At 45.3% G+C, this 5,938-nt stretch overlaps 1 long non-coding RNA gene across 1 annotated transcript; it reads left to right on the plus strand.

The window, feature by feature from the left end:
* The first annotated feature begins 1,132 nt into the window (after positions 1 to 1,132).
* Positions 1,133 to 3,930, plus strand: LOC132388538 (uncharacterized). The gene is made up of 3 exons (XR_009510262.1): positions 1,133 to 1,197; positions 2,737 to 2,778; positions 3,889 to 3,930. It is a non-coding gene; the product is annotated as an uncharacterized LOC132388538 (long non-coding RNA).
* The last annotated feature ends 2,008 nt before the right edge of the window (positions 3,931 to 5,938 follow it).

Consider the following 5,938-nt stretch of genomic DNA (forward strand, 5'->3'; position numbering starts at 1 on the left):
AGGGCAGGAACTCACCCTTGTGTCAGTGATAATGGGAACAATCTCCTGCAGACAGGGCAGGAACTCACCCTTGAGTCGGTGAGCTCGGTTGACGTTGGGAGTTATACATGTCGGATTAATAACGGCGTAACCAACAGGACCAGTTATCTTACAAGGTGTAGTTAGCGCACACGGTGAGTGAATGTGTCTCTCATTCGTTCATGTAAACCCGATGATCAAAGATTCAAACCGTTTTCAGTGGATGGCTGTTCGCAGGAAAAGCTGGCGGGTAATTGCAACTCTCTACGAATTTCGTTCCTACCTTTAATAATTGAATGTGAATTTCGGCAGAATCGACTTTAGCTGGGATCAGGGGCCATCTGTGGACAGAATCAGCATTCCGCCTTCACGGCGAAGTTGTCTGTCCGAAATTTGTCTGAAAGAGGTTTGCGTTCAGCAATATGTGTGTGAACAGCCTTATCTGTCAAAAAGGCCAAAGCAGTTTTGTCTACTTAACCCATCTGTCGATGCTATCGAGCTCGCCTGGTACAGGGCATCCGATAAACAAAACGTTATTAAGGGATATCTGGAGAGAATCGAATTGAATTATAGAGACAATTCTCATTCGGTGCATCAGCGCAGGAAATTAAGTTCCTGACGAATTATTTTCTTGCCTTTTGTTTCAGTTTATTCAGCATCATATATCCACCGAAATCTAAATACGGCACGGGCAGAAATTCCAGATGGAAAAGTGAGTGAACACCGTTTCAACTGTCCTAATACTGAGTCCAGGGGAATCTCAGCATTTGATTTTAATCTGGGAGCTCCTAGTCCACTGAAGCTGGAGCTGGTCATCCGAGCGAATGGTCACGGATGATGCGACTTTTGCCGTTGGGTTTTCCAGTTATTTTAGCAATTTCAGTTATTTTAGTTATTTTACAATATCAGCGAAGTAATGGGATGGTAGTTCATGCAACTTAATTTCTCTCCATATTGATCAATATCGGCCCTCAATTCCTGGTTCCGGCGATTGGTGGGAAGGGAGCTCATCCTCTCAATGGCTTTTTCTTCCGGGCCGGTTTGACGTCTGCTGTGTTCAACAAAGCCCCCTGACGCGCTGCACCCTTGTGCCATATCTGTTTTGTTTCCTCAGGCGACTTCGATACAAAGACCGTCAACTCATCGGAATATTATGAAAATGTCCAAATGGATGAACAGGTTGGATGTTTGCATTATGTCCGTGATCTCACTCATTTCTTTTCAAAGAGGGGAAAAGGAACATAAGTAATGTGATGGGTCGCGTCCATCGGGCCCTTCGGCACGGATGGGGCATTTAACAAGATCCTGGATGATCGATCCCGGATCTTATTTTCCGTTAATGGAGAAACAACACATTATATTCCGCAAAGTAGACCCAAACCTGATGGCATGAACATCGACCTTATCCCACCAGTATTTCTGTTCACTTCTCTCTTCTTCTATTTTCCACTCCGGCCTCTTACATCTTCTCCTCACCTGCCCATCAACTCCCTCCAGTGACCCTCCCTCTTCCCCTTCCCCTATGGCACACTCGCCTCTGCAATCGGTTCACTGTGGTTAAGAATGCGTATGGTGTATTGACCTTCATCAACCGTGGGATTGAATTCAGGAGCCGAGAGGTAATGTTGCAGCTGTACAGGACCCTGGTCACACCCCACCTGGAGTACTGTGCTCAGTTCTGGTCGCATCACTACAGGAAGGATGTGGAAGCCATAGAAAGGGTGCAGGGGAGATTTGTAAGGATGTTGCCTGGATTGGGGAGCATGCCTTATGAGAATAGTTCGAGTGAACTCGGCCATTTCTCCTTGGAGCGGAGGAAGATGAGACGTGACCTGATAGAGGCGTACAAGATGATGAGAGGCATTAATCGTGTGGATAGTCAGAGACTTTTTTCCCAGGGCTGAAATGCTTGCTACAAGAGGACACAGGTTTAAGGTGCTGGGGAGTAGGTACAGAGGAGATGTCAGGGGTAAGTTTTTTTACTCAAAGAGTGGTGAGTGCGTGGAATGGGCTACCGGCAATGGAGGGGAGGCCGTATAAAATAGGGTCTTTTAAGAGGCTTTTGGATAGGTACATGGAGCTGAGTAAAATAGAGGGATTAAGTTAAGCCTAGTAATTTCTAAGGTAGGGTTGTGTACAGCACAACTTTGTGGGAGGAAGGGTCTGTATTGTGTTGTTGGTTTTCTATGTTTCTACATTTTACTTTTCTTCATCCTTTCCCCCTTTCCCACTCATCAGGCCTCACCTCCCAGCCAGTGCTCATTCCCCTGGCCACCATTCTGTCCAGGCGTCTTCCTGCCTTCTTTCCAGCCCAGTAGAGGGTCTCTACACAAAACGTGAACGGCTTAATGAATTCCATTAATGTTGCCCGACACTCTGAGCCCTTCGGCATTTTGTGTGTGAGATTCCAGCACCTGCAGAATTTCCTCAGAATTCCCCAGAATCCCTAACTCCTGAATGATGCAAAATCACATCTTACCCTTGCTGTAATACATTTCATGAAAGAGTCTTTTAAAATGTCCGATCAATGTGAGTAACTCCACACACACTGAATCGGAAACACGCGGTGCAGCGAATGGTAAACGAGGCAATATTACCCCAAATACAAACTAATGTGATACATTGATACTCCCGGTGTTTATCGGCGGAGAGTCAGAATACAATTGCTGTGAACTTGTTTAAACGTCTCAAAAATAACACGCAATCTTCTCTTTCAAGGGTGCAAGGAACAATGCGCAGGATGGAGACTCCACTTACACGGTAAGGGAAACATTAGCGTCAATCCCTTTTGGAAGCAATTGTTTCCGCTTCAGAACCTGAAGTGAGACTCTGGACAGCAAGAATGTCGAAGTTTCTGTAACGGGTGGAGGCAGAAATGGCGGAGGAACTCATTAAGTATCACGTGTTCGCCTTCACTGTTGAAGACACCATCAGTATGACAGTGTCAGGACACGGAAGTGGTTGCAGCCACTATAATAAGCAGAAGATGCCAGACAATCTGGAAGGTGGATAAATAACCTGGGGTGAATGGATGAGATTGACTGCACGCCAGGCGTCTGAAATAGGCCGGTGAAGTGGTCGTAAAGGAATTAGTAGTCATACCATCATGGAATTGTTTTGGAGGATTGGAAATTTGCAAACATTACTTTGCTCTTCTTGAAGAAAGGGAAGTAAACGACAGAGCTGATACGCCTGTTAGCTTGAGGCCTCTGTCTACTTCTGTTTTGAAGAAGGAAAGGGTGAGCTCATTGAAAGATGAATAATTGGAAGACCTATACTGACTGGGCGTGGAGCGATTCTCTCAACCTGAGGGAGGGGGTACTGGTCTGGGACCAGATGGCGGCTCTATGGAATGCATGGTACGGAATGGATGGTGTGAGTACTAATTCCTCTACGATGGAATGCAGAGAACCCCTCAGAAGAGAGCGATGAGGAGGAATATCTTTAGCCGAAGTGTGGTGTATCTCTGTAATATGTTTGTCCCTTATGGCTCTGGGGACAAAGGCCCCGGGTTACGCGAAACAACGTTGATTGTTTCAAGTATTGCAGAGTGAAAGCAGATGATTAGGGTTGGGAGGGAAAATTCATCCGTCATTATAGAATGGTGGAGGAGGCCAATGTACTGTAGGGCCTAATTCTGCTCTTGTGTTTTATGCTCTTGTGAATTTATAGTGCTTTCTGCGATATTTAATAATCATAACTGTGTCTCTGATCCTCTCTTCATCATGGCCCGACTGTTCCGTGTTTCTCTCAGACACGAATTGTTAAGAATGCGTTGGTCCTTTTCAATGTTCTTCTAATTCTTCTCTGACACATAAATGCTTTTGGTAATAATTTTTGCTAATCCTGCTGATTTCCTCGCATTAACAGGGTCTTATCCTGGAGTATCGATCTGTTTACGGTGATCTGAACAGGTATGTGAACCAAATCTGGGGCTGCCGACACGCTTGTAAAGGAAAGCTATTCACTAATTTCAAGCCAATGGGCCGTGCAGGGTCCTGGTTGTGCACATCTCATAGTCACACTGAGATTGGAAGTTTAGAGACAAGTAACAGAGCAAGACTGGAGTCAGGCGGCGTCGCACAGCGATATATTGATATTGAAAGGAACACTTTTCCTGGGTCTCTTGCGATATAAAAAAATATTAATTGCGGTTGCATTGTCACAATGTCAGACACAGATTCTGAAATCATCACCCGTATTTACCCTCACCAGCAGCCACACTTTCGGGTTGCTGACGTAGTCAACATAAATTGTGAATTGTTTCCGCAGCTGACGTCACTGTGAACGGAAGCCGATGATTGGATCGTGAATTGGCACAGAGAATGGACAACCATCCAGGATAAATCCACCGTTCAAAATGTTTTTTTTTTCTTTGTAATCGTTCTCCAGGTCTCTATTAAACCTCTTCCGCGTTTCCTAGCCTCACGACAAAGACATCACAGAAGATTCTGTCTCGTTTCCGTCGCAGCAGCAAAGTTCTCTCGCATCAACCCAGACTGGTGCTGTGGCGTGTCAGGGGATTTCCATAAAATGACCGCTGTTCGAATCCCTATCCCGTCCGTACTCTATTCTCAACACGTGATCAGTTGTGTTTGAGCTGCAATGTCTAATCTATATAGCAAAATTACCCTACCGCATAGCCCTCTATGGTTCTGAGCTCAATGTGCCAATCTCAGAGTCTCTGGAAAGTCCCATTGTATCGGCCTTCGCTCGCCACGCACCCATCACTCTCTGTGTGAAAAACGTAACCCTGCCATCTCCTTGCACCTACTTCCGAGCACAATAAACCTGTGCCCATCGTGTTCGCCATTTCAGCCCTGGAGAAAAGCCTCTTGCTCTTGCACGATCAATGCCTCTGATTATCTTATACGCATCTATCAGGTCACCTCCCATCCTCCGTCGCTCCAAGGATGAAACGCAAATTCCGGCTGAACCTGTTCCCATAAGGTATGTTCCCCAATGCAGGCAACATCCTTGTAAATCTCTTCCGTTAATCGGGTTTGTCATCGGTCGCTGAAAGGGCCGAAGTGACGACTGCGCGCTTCATGGCTGAATAATAAATGCAATAAAATGGAAAACGGTTCTGAAACCCCGAGTTGACTCCTGATTACTGCGCGAATTGGCACAGTGAAAATTTATCAATCCGGGACATTGATTCAGCCCCTTTTCCAATGTTCCTATACGCCGAAATGAGACGTTGCTTCTTATTTGCAGAATGCTGATTGATCACGTAGTTTGATCACTTCATGTGGTTGTTTCATCGGTCTCCCTCGTGTCGATGTTTCACTGTAATCTCGTGAAATGATTTTTGTTGAACTTGTATCTCCGTCACAAAACAACAGACTGAAGGCCATATGTCAGTGATGATGGACTTGGCGCTGATTGTAAATTTGATCGAGGCCCAGTTGTTATCATTTAGATGGCTGAGTGAGGAGCAGAGAGGGTTAGCAGTACGGGGTAAGTTTCGCGGGCTCTGGGGGTAAGGGAGGTGTGCTGATTTTTCCAATATCATTGTGTGTTGATAGATTACACAGCGAGCTTATTCTCCCCTCTGAGACATAACTCACCCAGAAATGGTCACCAGGGAAACAATTTCCAGAGGAATATTTTCATCAAAGAGTGGTGCGGATTGTTTGTTCTTTTAAGGGATGGGACTGGGTGTTGTTGGCAAGGCAGGAATTTATCACCTCTCCCTTAACAAACCCCTCACTGAGCGGTTTGGGTTTGAATTTCCCAAACATTCATTTCCGTAAGATGTAATTAATATAATGTACATATATATCATTTATCCATATTTGCCACACCCAAACCAGATTCAAACTTACAATTTTTCCCGACAAGAAATGCGTCCGACAAGTGAAAATATGATCTACACATGTGCACGGCCATGTCTCCCAACGACATTGACTGTTTCATT

The sequence above is a fragment of the Hypanus sabinus genome, unplaced genomic scaffold (genome assembly GCF_030144855.1).
Source record: "Hypanus sabinus isolate sHypSab1 unplaced genomic scaffold, sHypSab1.hap1 scaffold_343, whole genome shotgun sequence".
Classification (NCBI taxonomy): domain Eukaryota; kingdom Metazoa; phylum Chordata; class Chondrichthyes; order Myliobatiformes; family Dasyatidae; genus Hypanus; species Hypanus sabinus.